The following is a 23,009-nucleotide window of genomic DNA, read 5'->3' on the forward strand; positions in this document are numbered from 1 at the left end:
TCCCTGCCACCTCCCCCCACCACTCTAGGATAGAAAGTAATCTATGAATTAAACATGTACAATCATATTGCACTTCTTTCTGTATACGGCCCAATGGGAAAGAAGAATAACAACAAAAAGGGAAAAATCAGAAGAAGAAAAAAGCAAAAAACACATTTAAAAAAGTAAAAATAATACTTTTATAACTGAGGAAATTGAAACAGAGATTATTTGACTTCCCCAGGGTCACATTGCTAGTGAATGTACAAGAATGATTTGAACTCAAGTCTTCCTAGCTCCAGGTCCAGCTCTCTAGCCACTGTGTGCTATCTGCTGCCTCTATAAGCCAGTGGTCTAGGACCACTGGGACTCTGGAGCTCATTTGCCTGATGCCATATCAACCAGAGTATAGAAGGAGGAGGTGATTGACATGGTAGTGGTTCTATCTACCAGGTACATGCCTGCCTTATTGCACAATCTTTTCTTCAGTCAAATTTGATGAAGAAGAGACAGGTATTCTCTTCAAATACTGTAAGGAATTATCACCAAGGGGATATTAGAGGGGAGGAAATGGGCTAGTTTATTTCTAGATAGAAAATACATTTAAAGGACATAGTTTTTTGATTTTAGAAATGTCAGAGAAATTATTATGCTATACCAAACTTTTGACTTCCTCATACTATTATTTTGTCTTTGTCTCTTCCTTCCAGCTTCTTCATGCTGGGGGGAGGGGGTGACAGGCAGAGATCTCTAAACTTACTCTTATGGTTATTTGGCAGGTAGCTTCATTGTCTCAGTTTCCTCTTGGCAGATCCAAATTGTTAGAGAAATGAAAATGGTTTGAACACAGTAGGTCCTGGCAGGCACTCTCCCAGGCATTGCCCAGGACTCTAGGAACATTTGTCTCCTTCCTGCATGATGTTTTGTCCAGGTTGGGTTTTATCTTTGTCACAGACCCCATATGGTAAGAAATAATTTAGTTTTTAGACTCAGATTTTGTGCACGGTGTGGGTGTGGGGAGTGGGGGTAGACCAGAGAGATCTTGCATATTGAGTGTTAGTGGTAACCAAGCAATTCTGGGGAAAAAAAGATAGAAAGAAATTAATACATCTTTAATGAAGATTGATTCTGGGAATTAAATATTAATCTGAAATGCAGGTAAAAGGCAACAACATTGCCGAATTCATATCTTCTTTTCTCTGGGGAGACAGCATGATGCCATAGAAAGACCAATGGATTAGGACATATGGTTCTGTAGCTACTAGGTGGACTGCTGTGTCTGTATTTAATCTTTCAGATCTTCAATTTCCTCATCTGTTCATCAAGGCATCTAGGAGGTACAGTAACTAAGAGTTCCAGGCTAGAGTCAGGAGCATTCATTTTTGTAAGTTAAAATTTGGTGTCAGGTTGACTGCTTATAGGACCCTAGGAAAGTCACTCAACCCTGTTGACCCCCATATCCTCATTTGTAAAATGAGCTAGGAAATGTCAGACCACTCCTGTAGCTCTTCCAAGAAAGCCCCGAAGGGTCATGAAGAGTCCTGTCCATGACTGAACAACAAGAGGTTTGGAGAATACTTTGCACAGTCTTTTCTAACTCTAACCACCATTTAAATTATTCTCTGTCTCCTTCATGGTTAGATAGGTATTGCTTCTGTTCCTGACTAAATATGAACTCAGGTTTTCCAGAGCCAGTCCTCTATCCCAGCATAACTTTTGACAAGTGAACAAACTTTTATAAGTCACAGATTCTATATCTATGAAATCATTATAAAACACAAATGGTACTTCATAGATTTGATGTTAAGATCAAACCTTGTGTTTGTCATTTATTTTCAAAGAAGATCATGATATCAGGGATGCAGTTGAATTGAATTTGAATGAGGGAGTTCTGTGCTAAGTCACCAGCCTCACTTTCTCATCCAGAGTCACCTTGGTCCAGTGGCCAGATATGGATCAGGCCAGTTGGAAATGACCCTTAAATAAAACCAGTCAATTAATTAAAAAGTATTAATTCCCTACTTTGTGCCAGGTACGCTTCTAAGAACTGTGAATACAAAGAGAAAAAATGAAATAGGTTATGCCTTCAGGAAGATTCTATTCTCTTGTGGCAGACATCATGTACAAATATAAATGATAAAATATATGCATGAATAACTACAGTAAGGGTGGGGCACTGTGCAGGATCCATTAAAGTTTCATGGAGATGTCTTTGAATTGAGTTTAGAAAGAAAGAAGTGTAAGAGGAGAGAGAATTCTAAGACTTAGGTGACAGTCTATGCAAAGGGACATGGATAGAAGATTTAGTATATGACGAAGAATAAAAAGGTCAATCTGATTGGGCTAGAGAGTACAGGAAAGGGAGAAATACATCAAGTTTGAAGAGGTAGATTGGATCCTGATTATAATGGATTTAAATGCAAAACAGACCAGTGTGTATTTTATCACAGAGTAATGGGGAACCTGTGAAACTTATAGAAGATATACTTCAAAGCTGTGCATATTAAACATCTCTGTAAACATGAAATGTCAAATAAAGTGAAGATATTATCATGGTTGGTGCTGTCATCATCATCATCATCATCATCACATCATTGAAATAAATAATTTTAATTGACAGCTTCTCTGTCTCTTTTATGTGGTTTCCCTTAATGATAATTAGTGAGAGAAAATACAACAAAATTAGGAGAAATATGTAAAAAGATTATAAAAAGGAATTTATAGAAATTTTGTGCTTCAGGGTCCTAGAAATAATTATAAAGCTTGCAAAATTATGTACAAACTTAAAATCATTGAAAAGAGAAGAGATTGAGGGGGAAGCTGGGTGGTGCAGTGGATAGAGCACCTTCCCTAGAGTCAGGAGTACCTGAGTCCAAATCTGGCCTCAGACACTTAATAATTACCTAGCTGTGTGGTCTTGGGCAAGCCACTTAACCACATTGCCTAGCAAAAACTAAAAAAAAAAAAACTAAAAAAAAAGAGAGAAGAGTTTGCTAATATCTCCCCCCCCCTTTTTTACAAAGTCATTTGCATCCAAAAGAGATTGTTAATCCACATTCCAACCAGCAAGTTTTACTTTGTTCTTCTTTGCAAATAAAGAGATTATTTTATATTTCTCTATACTAATTATTTATGCTTGCTGATTCTTTTCAGAGAGAAATTTGCATCTCAGAGGAACATTGCATCAATTGGATAATAACAAAGGTAGAAAAAATGGGAAATAACACATTATATGTGAACTGGGAATCTGTTCTTGACCTTGAGCTATTTGATATTTTTATCAATGAATTTTATAAGAAGGCAAATTGATGTGATCATCAGATTTGTAGATGACACTGGGCTAGGAGGGATAACTAACACACTGGGTGATAACTTCAGAATTGACAAAGCTCTGTAAAGACTAGAATGGGAAAAATGTAAATTCTTGCACTGGGATTCACAAACTTGACTTTGTGAGAATGAAATGGGGAAGAATATATAGACAAGACAAATGGGAGGTTGAATATGAAGGGATAATATATTAAAATATGGAAATAATGGGTGAGAGAGGATTGTACTGGGAGAAAGAAAAAAGAGGAGTTAGAATGGGGTAAATTATTTCATATAAAAGAGGCAAGAAAAAAAGTTTTTTCAGTGTAGTGGAAGAAGGGAAGAATTGGGAGGTGTGAATGAGTCTTACTCTCTCATTGGAATTATCTCAGAGAGGGAATAACATATCTCAATAAGGTATAGAAATCTATCTTATCCTATAAGAATCTAGGAGGGAAAGGGGATGGAAAAAGATGGGGTGATAAAAGAGGGAACAAGTTGGGAGATGGGGTAGTCAGAAGCAACACTTTTGAGGAGTGACAGGTTGAAAGGAGAGAGAGAATAGAATTAATGGGAGCTGGGGAAAATAGGATGGATGGAAATACAGTTACTAATAGTAACTGTGGGGAAAATATTAAAATAAGTTTTTCTGAGAAAGGCTTTATTTTTCAACATAGGGAACTGAGTCACACCATTCCACAATTGATAAATTATCAAAAATATGAAGTTTTCTGATAAGGTTATCAATACTATCTATGGCCATATTCAAAAACACATCATATATCACTTTTATTTAGAGAAATGAAAACTTTTTGAGGTACTACATTACACATTTTAGATTGTCTAATAGGGAAGAAAAGAAAAATGACAAATGTTGGAGAGCATGTGAGCAAAATGAGACACTAATGCACTGTGTGGAGAAGTTGTGAAATGATCCAACCATTCTGTAGAGCAATTTGGGACTATGTCCAAAAGATTATGAAATCATGCCTAACCTTTGATCTAGCAATGCCACTACTAGGTCTATATTACAGAGGAAAAATAGGAAGTAAAAGGACTTATATAAATAAGGATATTTATGGCAGCTCTTTTTTGGTGACAAGAAATTGGAAATTGAGGGGATAGCAATCAACTAGCAACGGCTGAACAAATCATGATGTGCAACTATGATGGAATGCTATTTTGTTATAGGAAACAATGAGCAGGATGTTCTCAGTAAAACTAAAGACTTACATGAGCAGATGCGATGTGAAATGCACTGATTTCAAAGTAACAGCAATATTGTAGGATGATCAGCTATGAATAGTTTAGTTTTTCTCACCAGTTGTGTGACCCTAGACAACTCTGAAGGATTTATGACATAGAATTCTATGCATTCCTTGAAGGGGAGAGAAAGAGGCAAACAAAGACAGACAGACAGACACACACACACAGAACTGATGGTATCTGAATATAGCATATTTTTAAGCTTTATTTCTTGAGGTTTCTGTTTTTTAGGGGCCTGTTTTATTTTACAACATGATTATTATGGAAATGTTTTTCATGACTATACATTTTTTTTAGTTTTTTATTTTTGCAAGGCAATGGGGTTAAGTGGCTTGCCCAAGGCCACACAGCTAGGTCATTATTAAGTGTCTGAGGTCGGATTTGAACTCAGGTACTACTGACTCCAGGGCCAGTGCTCTATCCACTGTGCCATCTAGCTGCCCCCATAATGTATATCAATTTACCTGCTTTCACAATGCGGGGTAAGGGTGGAAAAAATGAATGTTCAAGCTTGTTTGTCCATGTAGCTGGGGGAAAATAAAATAAAAACAATTTAAGAAAACATAGTTTCCATGAATAAGAAGGTGATCAATTTTTTGACAGAACCCTGTACTTGAAATCAGGAAGACCTAGATCTGAATTCTGACTCAGGCATTTGAAAATTAATTTATTGTTTTTTTCAAACCTCTCTTCACATTTTTCTCACGCATAAATGGAGGATAAAAATAGGATCTACTTCATTGGGTTGCTATGAAGAATGAGATATTTAAATTGTTTTGTAAATTTCAAATTATTATACACATTAGCTGCTATCATCATCCTCTTCATCATCATCATTATTGTTACAACCAATCTCACAAGGTTATTGTGAAGATCAAATGAGATAATAGTAAAACCCTTAGCATGGTTTCTGGTAAACATTTAATAAATGCTTATTTCTTTCCTACAATGACAGCTCTGACTTATGGTGATTCAGTACCCAGGAACAATGAAAAACAGATTATATTATCTTCACTTGATACTCCATTGATACAAGATAAAAAAAGTATTAATGCTTCAGCTAAGTGATACAGTAGACAGAGCACCAGGTCTGGAGTCAGGAAGACCCAAATTTACACCTCTGTGTGACCCTGGACACGGCTCTTAATGTGTATGTTCCTCATCTATAAAGTGGGGACATACTGGAGAAAGAAATGGAAAGCCCCCCTATTGTATCTTTGCCAAGAAGACCTCATAGACTTGACCATGAGGTCAAAAAGAGTCAGATTTGATTGGACAATAACACAGTCTTAGGATACCAGCTTAGAGGAGTGGCTAGGTGGCACAGTGGATAGAGCACGGGCCCTGGAGTCAGGAGTACCTTGAGTTCAAATCCGGCCTCAGACACTTAATGATTACCTGGATGTATGGGCTTGGGAAAGCCACTTAACCCCATTGCCATGCAAAAACTAAAAAAAAAAAAAAGGATACCAGCTGAGGATCACAGTGACCATAGTACCAGAGTTACATGGTAGGGGCTAAATCAATCAATCCATAAGCATTGATTGTGCTTATTTTGACTGACTGAAAGAATTTGCAAAGGTTGGATTCAGGAGCTGGGACATTTCTGAATTCTCACATTCTGTTTAGTTTTTTTCCCCTTTGACACTTTATAATTTACTTTGTGTTTATGTACATAGACGTATTGAGGAGGAAGAAGAAGAGAGAGGGGATTTGTTGAGCTCCAGGTATCTCCAAATCTGAAACTATTACCCAACAACCCAATATGATTAAAGAATTATTTATAAACCTACCTCAATGATATAATGAAATTCAACTCTGTAATTAAGAATTTTCATTCTCTTTTCTCATCTCTCCATACTATAGAAGAATTTTTACATTTTAAGAACTAGGAAGTCTGGGACTTGTTTGATTACAAAGATGCATTTTTTAAGTCACCAAGGTTTTGGTCCATAATCCATATTCATCCTACTTTTCTTCCTTCTATACATCATACATAGAGAACCCTCTTAATACTCTGGAGCTTTCTTGTTTTTTTAATGACTGATTAGCTTTTCCATCTCTGGTACTTATGGACTTCATGAAAAAATTCACCTTATTTTCTAAACATACATGTCTTAAAATGTGTGTTTTACATCATTAGAAACAAGTTGAAGACTGTTTATGCCCACAATATGTCTTTCCATTGTCATTTGGACCACCTTTTTAGTTCTTCCAAAATCATGGTCTTTTGTAATTCTAGCCTTACAATTTTTGTGTAAGAAGATGTGTTAAAGATAAGGACTTTTGGGGCGGCTAGGTGGTGTAGTGGATAAAGCACCAGCTTTGGAGTCAGGAGTACCTGGGTTCAAATCCGACTTCAGACACTTAATAATTATCTAGCTGTGTGGCCTTGGGCAAGCCACTTAAACCCATTTGCCTTGCAAAAACCTAAAAAAAAAGATAAGGACTTTTGAATCACTGGTTTTGTATTATTAAATTCGTTATCCAAATTTTCCAATGCAATATGGCTCAATGTTCATCTGTATTCATCTGTACTTCCTGTAAAACTTATGGATAGTGATGGACTAACTCAATGGGCTTTTCAACTAACTGCATGTCATGATCTGTCCAATAAGTGTTTTCCTCTAGCATATTTTTTTTTTCTGGCATAGATGGAGCAAATCTTTATCTTTTGAACACTTTTAAAAAATTCCCTAAGAAAATTATTTCCTACACTAGACACAATGGAAACAATGATTTCTGGACAACCTCACTATGCTGAGAGAATAGTTATTATTTGAATTCTGAAATGACGTCCTTCAAAGCAGTTCCTTGATGTCTATAGTCAGTGGACCATGGAACAAGTTGTATCTTCATGAATCTTATTTAATTCCAATATATACTTTGTACCAAGGTACCTTGCTTCAGAAATGCCATGAAAACTGTGTTTCTTCTACTAAATCTAACACTATAAAAAGCCAACAAACACTAGACAGAGTAATATCTTTCTTTTACTTTCCCTCTCTGTCAGTTCTGTAACTGTGAAGATATGGTCTGCTATTAGACAATTAATGGTAAGAGTCTTTTGGTATTTTCTATAGATATATCTTTGATATCTGCACAATCATTCTGAAAAATTTTTGTTAAGATTATTAGGGAGTCATTTACCTGTTTTTGTTGTTTCTATTTGGACCCAGCGGTCTATATCTCAGTTGCATTTATTGGATCAAAACATCAGCCTTGATCTTTTTTCCATTTGGGGTAATATTTCCCCATTTTGAGATCTGGAAAATAAATCCCTAAAAATGCTGTTATAGTTGAAAGATAATAATTTCCCCTACAGATAAAACACTAATATAGACTGAAATGTAGCATGATACCCATGAAAATACTATTAGAAATGATTCTCTTTGAAGGTTCATGGAATTGAGCTGGGTTATCATTTTACATCACCTGCCCCAGTTTATGACCTAGATTGATGTCAATCCATATTGACTGTCTACCTGAATATAACTCAGAATTGAGCAAAGGATAGAATACAGTGAGGCTAAACCAATGGGAGCCTCCCTCTCTCTTTTAATCTAACCATTGTACAAACAAATCTAACCATTTGTACATCTGTAATATTTGGCTTTCATCAGCTGTTCTGATTGTATGCAAAGCACCTGGTGTTGGATGAGGGATTAAGCCTTTTCCAATTGGTGCTTTTTACTTTACAAATGTCATAAAAAAGCATACTTTCAAACCTGTTCATTTCCACAGTAAGACTATTCCAGATGGGAATTAGAGCGCAAGATTTGACAAAATCTGTTTATTACTTAACACAAAAGAATAGTATAGTAACCTGTCCTTGTATGTTAATCCATTCACTTCAAGTTTGATTTACCTGTTCTGTCCATCTAAAATCGTGGTGGCTTTATAGGATTATAGTTGGATGTTCAGATTTTAAATAAATCAAAGGATATACTTTTAAATTTTATTACTGTGATTCAAAAGCCAGGATTAACCTGTTGTTCTTGATGAAAGATGTTATTTTTAGGTAGTAGGAGTGTGTAAATTAATTCTAGTTTCTAGAAGATGCTTTCGAGCTATATTCTTGGAGAAAGAAAGGCAATATGAGGAATTAAAAGAAACAATTTAAAATATACTTGATAAAAACTAGATTTTTCTGAATAAGAATATGAGAGATTTGGGAGGTGTATTATAGTTTCTATTTGGAATTTGTAATTATGACTCCACAAAAGACTGAATAATATTTCACATTTTTATAGCACCTTTAAGGTTTACAAAATGTTTTCTTTATTGTGAGGGAGGTAATAAAGATATTATTCTTGCCATTCTACAGAGAAGAAAACAGGGCCTCCAAGAAATTAAATAACCTTCTCAGGATCATCTAGTAAAAGGCAGAGTTGGAAATCCCAGTCAGGTCTCCTGATTCCAAGGCCAAAAGTCTTTGCCACCACATTAACTGACTTTCTATACCATAATAAATGGATTATATTGGTTTTGAGTCAAGCTCTCTCAAGGAGGACTTGACATAATTAAATTAACTTGGTGATTAAAAACCAAAAGATTTCTTCCACTCCTGCTATTTTCCATTTTAATTATTTTTACATCTTCTAGTTTGAGATACCAGAGCAAAGAGGAAATTATAGTAGGGAACAGGGAAATAATAGTAATTTTTTAAAGTTTGAAAGTTTCTAAGGATTTTAAATATTTTTATATCATCAAAATTAAATGTAGATCTAACTAACAGCCATAATAGGCCAATATAATGCTGATCAATCAATCAATAAAAATTTATTAAGTGCCTTATGTGTCCCACACTGTGGTAAATACTGAGAATACAACATCAGATAGTTCAATCCATTACAATTAAAAATTATTAAAAGCTCTTGATATGGGGTAGCTAGGTGGCACAGCGGATAGAGAACTGGCCTTGAATCGGGAACTCCTGAGTTCAAATCTGGTACAGATAATTAATAATTACCTAGCTGTGTGGCCTTGGGCAAGTCACTTAACCCCTTGCCTTGCAAAAATAAACAAAAAAACCCTCTTGAAATGAAAAACACTACAATGGTATTTCAGAGGGATTTTAGGAGCAGGGAACCTCTGGTCTGCCCCCTCTATTGGTCTGGCATTGCCAAAGCTACAGCAGACAGGTCTCAAAATTCAATAAATCCAAATTCAGTAACTTTTTAGGGGTGAATTAATTAATGTTTGACTAAATATATAGCCCATGAGTAAAGTTATAAATATCCAAATGACCTTTTACAGTAACAAAATGTTTCTCACCTCTGGCACTAAATGGAATCTAAACATGTTCTGCCATTCAATTCTCTCCTCCTGTGAATAGTTTCTGTGTGAAACCTAGATATGAGTTCTCCAGGAGCTGCATTTGTATCTTAGCCACAGAGAGTACCCAAAACTTTTGTGAATTACCTCAGTCATTGTCCCTGTCCCATTATGATGTTTGTCCTGGTCATTAAATATTCTTCCATTTGCTATTGGCTTATTTTTAATGAAAAAACTAGTGAGATGGGAATTATTTCTAATATAGTTGTAATGAATTTTTGCGTGATTTTTTTTGTGAGAATTTCCCTCAGTCACTATGCCTGCCCCCTTGACATTGTTCTGTCTGCTCCCTAAATATCCTCCCTTTGCATTTGCTATTGGCCTATTTTCCCTGAAAAATTTTAGTGAGATGGGAACTTAAAAATTATACCTAATATATTTGTAAGGAAATGAAAAATCTAGTAATAAAATTCTGAGTAAAAATTCACAGTAAAATTCTGAGCAGTTTAATGTCATGGCAGAAGGACATCTTTGGAAGTCAAAGAACCTGAGTTTGAATCTGGAATTTGCTGTTTATGAACTATCAGACCTGGACCAAATCACTTCCTCTGTCAGGGAGAGTGGCAATTTCCTTATATGTCAAATGTAGACATTAAATTAAATAATTTTCAATCCTCCCCACCAAATATAGGTTTAATGACAAATAATTGTGAGGTAATGTAAAATTCATTGTACTGGAACCAAACTTTTAAGTTCTTCAGCTAGAAATAAAAGGAGTGGTGTCTAAGCTGTATGGGAACAGGCATGACCTTTCCAGATACCTCTTGATCTCTGATAAATAACTACAGTAAGGAAACAAACAAAAAAAAGAACATCTTTTTCTATTATTGCATTAGTAAAAATTTCTACACAGAGCCTGGACTAAAGTTGACTAAAAAGGGTTAGAAGGATCTAATTTTTACTAAATATGGGCAGTGATGATTCAGCTATTATGTACCCAATCCCTGTCCACTTTTTTAAAGAAAAGCTGTTCTTATGAAGGCTTTTAAAAGTCAACTGCTCTCTAAAGACATAAGATCACAGATTTTTTTATGATGCAATGGGATTAAATGACTTGCCCAAGGTCACACAGCTAAATAATTATTAAGTGTCTGAAGCTGGATTTGTCAGGTTCTCCTGACTCTGGTGCTCTATCAACTATACTACCTAGCTGCCCCAAGACCATAGATTTAAAATTGAAACTAATGTGACAATTTAGTTTAACTCTCATTTTAGAGAAAACTAAGCTCAGAAAGACTCAGTGATTTTCCAACATAGTCTAGGTAGAATAGCATGTAGGGGGTAGGGAGGGGAGCCCCAGGAAGTTGTTAGCTGAGATTTGAGTTTTAGATGAAATGAAGCACTTGAGTCAGAGAAACTGGGGCCAGTTCAGATTCATATGAAGAGGTAATCTGGAAAATAGAAGAACTGAGGCATGGAGAGTTAAGACAATATTGGTCCTGGAACCCATGGGACCTCTGGCAATTTTCAGCTTCTTTACCTTTCTTTTTATTTCTGGTTATTCACAGGATTTTCCAATTAGAAGACATCCTAGAACTCATCTAGTCCATGTCCCTCAATTTACTGAGCTCCAGAAATATCATGTAACTTGCCCTGGATCATCCAATGACTAAGTGTCTTAGGGAATTTGAAAGGTCTTCTCAACTTGCCCTGTCTTGACTTGCTCACCCAAGTAGTAAAGGGCAGAATTAGGAATGCTGACGTGTGGACAGATCTGCAGTCATCATTTCTGGTGTAAAAGAACATTCAATGAAGTATAGACATGGGCTCAGGGTGAGAGAGTAACTCCGCTATTCCCAATAGTGATAAGTATTCTTATTTCCAGAACCACAGTCCGCACCACCATGGGACATTTTTCTGAACTAACATCCACTCTGGCTCTATTCCCATGCTGCCCCTAAATCCAGGCTTACAGGCCAAAGCTGTCTGCTTGCCTAACAAGATTCCACGATCCTAGTTATTTATCAAAGTATTTAAGTACATTTAATCATAATTCTTAGAATTAATCCCACATGGTTGTTATACTTTAAAAGAAAGCATTTCTCTCCATGGAATAAACATAATTGATTTTTTAAGCCCATTCATTTAATAAATATTGAGGACTCCTATATGCAAATAGAATGAAGCTTGTGGAGAAGTATGCAATTAATTACAGATAATGTACCACAGGGAGGCACAATAAAATATAGTTTCAGAATTCTTTGTATGAATATATATATATATATATATATATATATATATATATATATATATACACACACATATTGAATGTGAGAAAAATGTGTTCCCTTTCGATTCCATAGATTTAGGCTGAAAGCAACATTAAATTATATAGAAAATTTGGCTATTTTAAATACCCAAATCAGCTACAAAGGACATATGAGAGAGAAAGAATTGATAAATAGAAGTGTGTGTAGGATGATTTTACATATATGTATATGTATACCTATCCATATTTGTGCTTAATTCTAGAATGGGGAGTAGGTAGTGGAAAAGGAAGAAAAAAGAAAAAGAAATTTACATGACAATTTTTGTATATTTAAAAGGATTAGCAAGTTCTACATAATGGATTTTCAGTTTTATGTGCAATTTTTTTTATTATTTTATTCTAGAAATTGAGAAAGTAGAAATGTAAAAGTCTTCAAATTCCCTCATCTAATAAGAAAAATAAGAAAACTAATGAGAAAACAAAAGCTCAGTGACTTGTCCAGGATCCCAAAGTAGTAGTTACACTAAAGAGTGTTACTTTGAACTCAGGTCTTGTGATTCTACTTGCAACTCTTTTTTTTTTTTCTATGTGATGCCACTTCTCAATGACTTGCTGACATTTGTTTTAAGTTAGATGTTTTACAGCAAAGCCTTCTTATGAATAGCAACATAAATGAAATATCCTCTTCAGATAGGAAAGACTGATGCTCCAACCTTGCCTAGGGCACACAAATGCCATCTTATTGTGCTATTCATCTACGTCACAATTGGCTTCAGATGGTTTTGCCCTCTCTTTACAGGGTGATAAGGGCTTCTTTGCTTCTAATTCTGTATTTTCCACAGTCCCTCATCCAGAACTGTTGAAACAATCCATGGTCCATGAGTGAGTGGCTGGAATGGTTAGGTAGATTTGTTGTTGATGCCATCTGTAAAAGAAGAGATTCTGATGGAATGCAGTAAAGAAAGCTTGTAACAGGGTTTGAATGACAAGCAAGCATCTGCCTCCAGGCTCCTGACCATGATGGCAGGCAACTCTTCTTGCTGGAAGGGTTTGTGAATTGTAGGGAAAAGGAAAGGTGAGGGTGGCATTGGTTTCCTTGTGGCATGCTTTGCCTTTAAGCTCTGACTGAGCTGCAACATAAGGTGTGAAATTAGGACAAATGTTCCAAGTCCCAGAATATACATCTTTTTATTTAACTCTCTCCTGTCAGGAAATCTGTTAGTTAATTACACAAATTCCAAGGAGATTAGTGGCTAATAGGTCTTCAGGTTGATAAATGGGAAAATAAGACATTTAATAGGAGGACTACTTTGCATTTTTCAACCTTTTTCAGGAAGAACAAAAATAAAGACTGGTTTTTGGGAAACTAGAGCATTAGAATACAATTAAAAATAACAATTTCTCATTGTATCTTGTAGAATACAATGGATGGGCAAAAGAAATTTTGAAACTCACAATGATAATCCTGTAAGTAAATTCATACACTGAAGAATAATTTGATCCACTATCAGAAATTTAATTATTCCATAGCACTAGAAATAAATATTTCTCTCCAGATGAACTGTATTAGATCCAGGTCTTATTAAAAACTTAGGATCTATAGACACAAAGACTGTCTCTTGATCTCTGTATATATGTTTTCATTTTTGGCTCTATATTTCTATTTCCAACTTTCTACTGTCTTTTTTCTTTCTCTATTTCCTTGCTTTTTCTCTCTCTCCATCACTATTTCCCTGCTCACCTAGTTTCTCTTTTTTAGCCAAGAGGAATATTGCCAATTTCCTCAAGAACTGGCAAAGAGACAGTGACATCTGTGGGGAGTGGGACAAGCTAAAAGATACCAATTTAGTTCATTCATTGCCCATAGAACCATTTGGTTCAATCACTATAAATGGCTTTGAAAAACTTGGGACTAAAAGATAACTATTTCAATTATCATAATTTTTATATCTTATCAATTTTATTGATAAGAAAATGTTGAATAGCTTATAATTCCCTGGAGCTTTTCCTCATAAGAAACCCTCATTACGTCTTGACTTCTGTATTAGCTGCTCTATTGAAAGCAAAAATAGTTTTATATAATGGAGGGCTAGAACCAAAGGATTGAATATCTACTTCTTTCCTTGAAACTTGTATTCTGGTTGATTAGTAAACCTTTTTGCTTTTTTTGTGAAAATAACAGACATCCATGTCATTTTCTTGAGTCTCTTTGCCCCATTCATTGAGATTTCCACTGTCTCATATTCTTTTTAAATTTTATTTGAGTCAATGGAGTTAAGTGACTTGCCAAAGGTCACACAGCTAGGTAATTATTAAGTGTCTGAGGTCAGACTTGAACTTATATCCTCCTGACTTCAGGGCCAGTGCTCTATCCATTGTGCCACCTAGCTGCCCCTCTCTCATCTTTTTGTGAGTACCTTTCAATGCTGACTTTATCCAAAGGTTCTTTTCCATACTGAATATCTTTCTATACTTAAAAATATTTTACTCTTTTGTTTTTATATCACTTTATTACCCAGTATATCTTTCCCTATTCTTGTATCCAATGAGACATTATTTGTAACAAAATTAAAAAAAGAAAAAAATAGTTCAGCAAAACTCATCAGCCAATGTATATATTTTTCTACACTTATAATCCCTTTCTTTTTTGCAAAGTAGGGAGTGATATATTTTTTCAGCAGAAAGAGTTCACCAAAAGATACTGGCTTTTAAGTTTAGATACTGCTGGGGTGAAGCCAAGATGGTGGTATGAAGCTAGGAAGCTCCTGAGCTTTTCCAGGAATAATTTTAAATGAAGACTATAAATGGATTCTAAAACTACAGACCCCACACAAACAAGAGTAAAACAAGTTCTCTACTCAAGATATTGTGGAGGAGCTTCATCAAATATCTGTCTCACACAGGAGAATATAGACCAGTGTAGGTGGGAGAGGTAGAAAGTCTGCAGAAGGTTCTTAGCCACAGTATACCTCATATCAAGGCTCAGCAAATCTGCATTGCAGCAGGCAAGCAATGAGGGCTCCAAATCCAGCTCATAAGACAAGGGTCAATCCCTGGAAATGCTGGTGCAGCAAATGGGACTAAGTTGGGCTACCTTAAAACAGTTATCATACTATTTCATAGACTATGCCATAGATAAGTGGTAAGCCAGGGACCAGACAGCTTAGGACTATAGTTTCTATGCCCCAGAAGCAGAGTTCAATACCAAAAATGAACAAAAAAATAAAAAAATTTCTAACTATAGATAGCTACCATTCTGATAGGGATGATGAAATCACCATCTTCTAAGAAGAAAGCAGTGACAAAATGCCTACATGTGAAGCCACAAAAGAACTTATAAATTGATCTCAAATCCAAAAATATCTCTTGGAAGAGTTCAAAAAAGATTTTAAAAACCAAAGAACAGAAGAAAAAGAAAAATGGAGAAAAGAAATGAGAGCCATACAGAAGAACTATGAAAAATTGATTGCAGAAATCAACTCCTTTAAAAATAAAATTGAAAAGTGGAAAAGGAAAACTACTTCTTTAAAAGTAAATGTTGGGGGGCGGCTACGTGGCATAGTGGATAAAGCACTGGCCCTGGAGTCAAGAGTACCTGAGTTCAAACCCGAGTTCAGACACTTAATAATTACCTAGCTGTGTGGCCTTGGGCAAGCCACTTAACCCCATTTGCCTTGAAAAATCCTAAAAAGCTTTTGCGGGTTGGCAGGGAGTGAGGCGGCAGCACTATGAAGGTCTCGGGCACCCTGAGAGAGTACAAGTTAGTTGGAAGATGCCTGCCTACTCCCAAGAGTCCAGTGCCGCCTCTTTATTGCATGCGGATCTTTGCTCCTAACCATGTAGTAGCAAAGTCCCGATTCTGGTACTTTGTGTCCCAGCTGAAAAAAGATGAAGAAGTGTTCTGGAGAGATCGTATACTGAGGACAGGCCTTTGAAAAGTCCCCTCTTAGGGTGAAAAATTTTGGCATCTGGCTGTGTTACGATTCCAGGAGCGGAACCCACAACATGTACAGGGAATACAGAGATCTGACCACTGCTGGTGCCGTCACTCAGTGCTACCGAGATGTGGGGGGCCCGTCACTGTGCCCGAGCCCACTCCATCAGATCATGAAAGTGGAAGAAATTCCTGCCAGCAAGTGCCGCCAACCAGCAATCAAGCAGTTTCACGACTCCAAAATCAAGTTCCCGCTGCCCCACAGAGTTCTGCGTCACCAGCACAAACCACGCTTTACTACCAAGAGGCCCAACACATTCTTCTAAGAGCAGAGGCAAGGAGGCACAAGTTTTATTTGATCTGTTTAAATAAATTTCCTATTTGGAACCCCCCCCCCCAAAAAAAGAAAAATCCAAAAAAAAAAAAAAAAAGGAAATGCTACCAGCTGGAAAAGGAATATAATTCATCAAAACCTAAACTTAACTGGAAAGGTAAACACAAAAGTTCAATGAAGAAAATAAAACCATTAAAATTAGATTTCGACAAATGGAAACTAACAACTCTATGAGACACCAAAATTCCATGAAATAAAACCAAAAGATTGAAAAAATAGAAGAAAATGTTATGTACCTCTTAGGAATATCAACCAATTAGGTCCAGGAGAGATTATTTATGAATTATTTATCTAATTGAAAGTCTCTTACAAAAATGGAGTCTGGAAAATATCTTTCAGGAAATTATCAAGGAAAATTATACTAAAATTTAGAAACAGAAGACAAAATTGTCCCTGAAAAAAATCCACTGAGTACTTCCAGAAAGAGGTCACCAAATAAAACCTCCAAGGAATATTTGAGTCAAATTTCAAAATTCTCAGTTAAAGGAGAAAATAGTGCAACCAACCAAAAAGAAGGAATTTAAATACCAAGAAAGCATAATCAGGATACATAGGACTTACCAGTTTCAACATTAAAGAATCAGAGGGCCTAGAACATTATATTTCCAAGGCAAAGGACATTGGATTATAAACAAGAATCAAGTTCACTACAAAATTTAACATATTCTTTCAGGGGAAAAATGGATTTTCAACAAAATAAAAACCTAATTAAAAAAGACCACAAATGAATGGAAAATTTTATTTTCAAATACAAGACTCGAGATGTACAAAAAGTAAATGGAAAGGGAAAAATAATGTTAGTCAATAACATGAAACCGTATATGTCCTATGTGGGAAGACAAAACTTGTAAATCTTGAAATTTGTATTTCTCTTAGGATAATTAAAAGATGCATACTTGGAGAGAGAGTATGGGTATTGGTTATAGACTGATCATGAAAGTCATGATACTTTAACTGATACTTCACCTCATGAGGATTGTATTCCTGTTGGAACAGTTGGAAGAATTTACTTAGAGCAAGTAGATATAAATGATCATGAAATGATTTTGATTTATTTCATACTTTAGCTCATGAGGGTTGTATTTAAATAGAGGGTACTTCGAAAGAGAGTTTGGTATAAATTGATTATAATTTGATGATGCTTATAGCTTTTGAGAACTGTGTTTCTAATGGGATAGTTTGGGGGTGGCATTGGTCAGAGGCTATGGGTATGAAGTGATTATTAGGTAAAGATGCTAATAAATTGATCAATGAAGCAATCAGTCAATCAGCCCTTGAGAACTGTGCTTCTATCAGTAAAGATAAAAGGAGTATATTTCTTCAGTCTTTGAGTAAAAGACAGGTATTAAACAAGGTATGAAAAGAAGGATTATATTGGGAGAAGAAGATATATGCATTAGAGGACAATTAATATGGCATGAAGAGGCACAACAATGTATTTAAGTAGAGGGGAAAAGGGGATCTGAGCACTAAGAAATTCTTACTCTCAACAAATTTGGGTCAAAGAGGGAAATAATATACATTCCAATTGGTTTTAAAAATTTAGGCTACCATACAGGTAAGTGGGGACAGAGGAGGAGAGAAAAAGAAAGGGGAGAAGGGACTGGTAAAAGGGAGGACAAAAATAACAGGAAAGTTAAAGTAAAATTTTTAAAAAGGAAAAGGGAGAAAGAAAGGGGGAAATGCTGACAAAGGGGAGGACTGATAGAAGGAAATAAAGCCATAAAAATCAGATTTGTACAAATGGAAACTAATGACTCTATGAGAGACCAAGATTCCATCAAATAAAACCAAAAGATTGAAAAAATAGAAGACAATGTAAAGTACTCAAGACTCAAAGATTCAAATATTCCTTGGCAGTTTTATTTGGTGACCTTCTGGAAGTACTCAGTGGATTTTTAGGGACAATTTTGTCTTCTTTTTCTAGAATTTTAGTATAATTTTCCTTCAAAAGGCAGCAGTCAGAAGCAAAACATTGGTGAGGTCGAATTTGACTCCTATCCTCTTAAATCTAAGGCCAGTGCTCTATCCACTATCCCATCTAGCTGCCCCAGAGAGAGAAGATAGAATGTAGGAAAATACAGAAAAGTAATTATAACTTTAAATGTGACTGGAATGAACTCTCCCATAAAACAGAAATAGATAACAGAGTGGATTAAAAACCATAACACTATAATATGTTGTTTACAAGAAACACATTTGAAACAGAGAGATACATAGAGGGTATAAAGAGAGAACTGAATTGGACATGTAACTTAAAAAACTAGGAAAATAAATTAAAATCCCCAATTAAATTAAATTCTAAAAAAAAATCAAAGGAGAAGTTAATAAAATTGAAAGAAACATTTAAACTAATATTCAAAATTAGGAATTGATTTTATGAAAAACCAATAAAATAGATAAACTTTTGGTTAATTTGATTTTAAAAAATTACCAATTACCAATATCAAAAATGATAAGGGATTACCCATCACAAATGAGAAAGAAATTAAATGAATAATTCAGTGCTATTTTGCCCAAGTATATACCAACAAATCTGACAATATATTTGAAATGGATGAATATTTGCAAAAATATAAACCACCCAGATTAACAGAAGAAGAAGAAGAAATAAAATACTAAAATAACCATATTTCAGAAAAAAATATATTGAAGACACCATTAATAAACTCCCCAAGGAAAAAATCTCCAGGGCCAGATGGATTCACAAGTGAATTCTAGCAAACATTTAAGGAACAATTAATTCCAATTTTACATAAACTATTTTAAAAATAGGAGAACTTCTGCCAAATTCCTTTCATAACACCAATGTGATGCTGATACCTAAACTAGAAAGAAACAAAACAAAGAAAATTATAGACCAATTTCCCTAATAAACATTGAGGCAAAAATCTTAAATAAAATTTTAGCAAAGTGATTACATTAAGTTATTACTAGGATAATAAATCTTGATCAGATAGAATTTACACCTGATAGGCAGGGATGGTTCAATATTAGGAAAACACTCAACAAAATTGAACATATCAATAACAAAACTAAAAATAATCATGTGATTATCTCAATAGATGCTGAAAGAGCCTTTGACAAAATATAGTACCCTAATAAAAACACTAGAGAGCATAAAAAGAAATGTTTTCCTTAAAATACTAGACAGTATCTATTGAAACTATCAGTAGGCATTACATGCAATGGGGATTATAAACTATCAGCATTTCCATTAATTTCAGGGGTGAAACAAATATGCCCATTATCACCACTATTATTCAATATAGTGTTAGAAATGTTAGCTTTAGCAGTGAGAGAAGAAAAAAGTAAGTAAAGGGATTAGAATAGGCAATGAGAAAACAAAACTTTCACTCTTTCGCAGGTGGCATACTTAGAGAATCCCAGAAAACCAACTAAAAAACTATATGAAACAATTAACAACTTTAGGAAATAATAGGATATAAAATAAACCCCCTTAAATTGTTTGCATTGTTTTATGTGATAAAGATAGCCCAAGAGCAATAGACAGAAAGAGAAATTCAATTTAAAGTAACTATAGATATAGAGCCTATATTTGATTATTTTACATTAGAGAGTGAAGAAGAGAAGGGAGGAAGGGAGATAAATTTAAAACTCAAAATCTTGTTAAAAAATGATTGCTGAGGGACGGCTAGGTGGCAGAGTGGATAGAGCACTGGCCCTGGAGACAGGAGTACCTGAGTTTAAATCTGGCCTCAGACACTTAATAATTACCTAGCTGTGTGGCCCTGGGTAAGCCACTTAACCCCATTGCCTTGCAAAAACTAAAAAAAAGAAAATAAATGATTCCTGAAAATTACCACAGAATGTAGTGGGAAAATAATTTTTAAATGAAAAAAAATAAAGTAATTGTAGATAAAATAAAGGACTTGGGCACCTACTTCTCAAGACAAATTGAGAAACTATATGAACACTATTACAAAATACTTTTCACACAAAGTTAGATCTAAACAATTGGAAAAAATGTCAATTGTCCATGCTTAGACTGGGTTAATATAATAAAAATGATGATTCTACATAAATCAAATTGCTTATTCAGTGTCATACCAATCAAACAACCAAAACAATTTATTGCACTAGAGAAAATAGTAATATGGTGCTAAAACAAAAGGTCAAGAATGTAAAGGGAATTGATGAAAAAAATGCAAAGGAAGGTGGCCTAACTAACTATACCAGTTCTAAAATTGTAATATAAAATGACAGTCATCAATACTATCTAGTATTGACTAAGAAATAGAGACTTGGATCAGTGGAATATTAGGAACAAAAGAAACAGCAGGAAATTACTATGGTAATTTATCATTTGATAGCCTCAAAGACACTAAGAACTCACTGACAAAAACTTCTGGGAATTAAGTATGGCAAAAACTAGGCATAGACCTATGTCTTAACCCTATTCCAAAACAAGGTTGAAATGGGTACACAATTTAAACATAAAGGGTGTTACCATAGGCCAATTATGAGAACAAGAAAGAGTCTATCTGACATATGGAAAGGGGAGAAATTTATGAGCAAAAAAGAGATAGAGAGCATTATAGATTGCAAAAATGGATCATTTCTAATATATTTAATTGAAAAGATTATGCAGCCAACATTAGAAGGAATGCATAACCTTTAGAAATAATTTTCCACAGCTAGTATTTCTGATAAAGGGCTTATTTCTAAATTATATAGAGAAAGGTATCAACTTTATAAAAATGAATGTATTCTTCAATTGATAAATGAACAAAAATATCAATAAGCAGTTTTCTAATGATGATACTGATGGTTTTTTTAATCATATGAAAAAAATACTCCAAATCATCATTGATTAGAGAAAGGCAAATTAGTCACCAAATTGACTAAGATGATAAAAAAGAAAATGATTCATGTTGGACAGAATGTGGGAAAATTTGGGCACTAATGCATAGTTTTGAATTGATTCAATCATTCTGGAAAGCAATTTGGGGCTATGCCCAAAAGACAATAAAATTGTTCATACCCTATGCTAAATCTACATTTGAAAGAGATAAAAAATGGGAAAAGGCCTCATATACAAAAAAAAATATTTATTGTAGTTCTTTTCATAGGAGTTAAAAAATGGAAATTGAGGGATTGCCCATCAATTGGGTAATAGAAGAACAACTTACGGTATATGAATGCCATGGACTATTATTGCTCCATAAGATATCCTTTCCAGGCTTCTCTGAAGCCTGGAAAGACTTTACATGAACTGATGATGAGTGAAGTGAGCAGAACCAAGAGGACATTGTTCACATTAGCAACAACATTGTGAGATGATCAACTATAATGGAAGCAGCAATTCTCAGCAGTTGAGCAATCAAGGACAATCCTTAGAAACATTATGGAAAATATTATATCAAAAGATAAAGCTATAGAGTCTGAATACAGAGCAAAGTATACTACTTTCTCTTTTTAAAACTTCTTTTATTTTTTTTTTCTTTCTTTCTCATGGATGTTTTCCCATGAATTCTAATTCCTCTTTTACAACATGACTAATACGAAAATATGCTTAAACATGACTGTAAAACTTTTACCAGATTGTTCATTGCCATGGGGAGGGGATAGGGAAGGGAGGGTAATACCAATATGTGAAATTCATAAACTTGCAGACTGACGAATGTTGAATTACCTTTTGTGCCTTAAGAAAAACATTGCAACAGGAGAAACTTCTTGGTATCACCAGCATACAACAGGGTAAGAGGGCATATAACCTTACAAATGGAAATTCATGCCCCAAAATATTAATTCACAAAAATGTACCATGGTGTAATGGAAGAAAATGTGACTCTAAAGTGAAGCAAAATCTATATCCTTTCCCTAACCATTTAGACTCCCCTGGAATACATATCCTCAGTGGATATCATGTCCCTCATTAGCATTCTAGGAATTTAGATAAAATATTTTCCAAGGTCATGCTCTTATAAATTCCTTTTACCTTGCTATTTCTTTTGAATTTCCTTAGATAATTCTTGTTCTCCTTTCATAGTCTCTGATCTTTTCCTGTTAATGGCCTCCAGAAAAAACAAGGGATTTTAAATGCAAGAGTTTTATCTTTTTTTGTATTGACAGATAAATTTAAGAATTCTTCCAAATTCTTAGTTTTTTAAAAATTATCTCTTATATTTTTTGCATTACAAATATCAAATACTGCCACCAATACTCCCAAGTGCCACTGGAACCAGATTTAAAAATTTAGCAAAATAAAAATATAACAGAATATCATAGTTAATGTTAATATGGTTTTCTAAGTCAATATTTATCTCATAAAAATGTGTAAGTACAGTTTAGTGAGTCCCATTTCTATTTCAGTTTGATACCACTACACTAAATCAACTTTCCTTTTTTTTAATCAACATCTTTCTCCCCTAAACATTGTGAGTTTCACTAGCTTATAAAAGAAACAATGAGAAGAGAAATCATTAAGTCAGCTTATTATTTTGCTAACATAAGAAGGATGTTAGAAATACCTTATTAGGTATTTCCAGTAGATTCAGCTCCCTATTTTCCTTGGTCATGCCATCATCTTCTTGATGTTTTAACTATCGAGGGGGTGT

At 34.7% G+C, this 23,009-nt stretch overlaps 1 long non-coding RNA gene and 1 pseudogene across 1 annotated transcript in view; both read left to right on the top strand.

The window, feature by feature from the left end:
• Positions 1-13,568, top strand: part of LOC141516059 (uncharacterized) — a 45,167-nt gene extending 31,599 nt beyond the window's left edge. Inside the window, exons 2-3 of the long non-coding RNA XR_012476600.1 lie at positions 3,133-3,183; positions 13,519-13,568. This is a non-coding gene — a long non-coding RNA (uncharacterized LOC141516059). The remainder of the gene's footprint in view (positions 1-3,132; positions 3,184-13,518) is intronic.
• A 2,244-nt stretch (positions 13,569-15,812) lies between these two features.
• LOC141516060 (large ribosomal subunit protein eL20 pseudogene) lies at positions 15,813-16,360 on the top strand (annotated as a pseudogene).
• Positions 16,361-23,009: the final 6,649 nt, after the last annotated feature.

Source organism: Macrotis lagotis, chromosome 3 (assembly GCF_037893015.1).
Source record: "Macrotis lagotis isolate mMagLag1 chromosome 3, bilby.v1.9.chrom.fasta, whole genome shotgun sequence".
NCBI classification, from domain to species: Eukaryota; Metazoa; Chordata; class Mammalia; order Peramelemorphia; family Peramelidae; genus Macrotis; species Macrotis lagotis.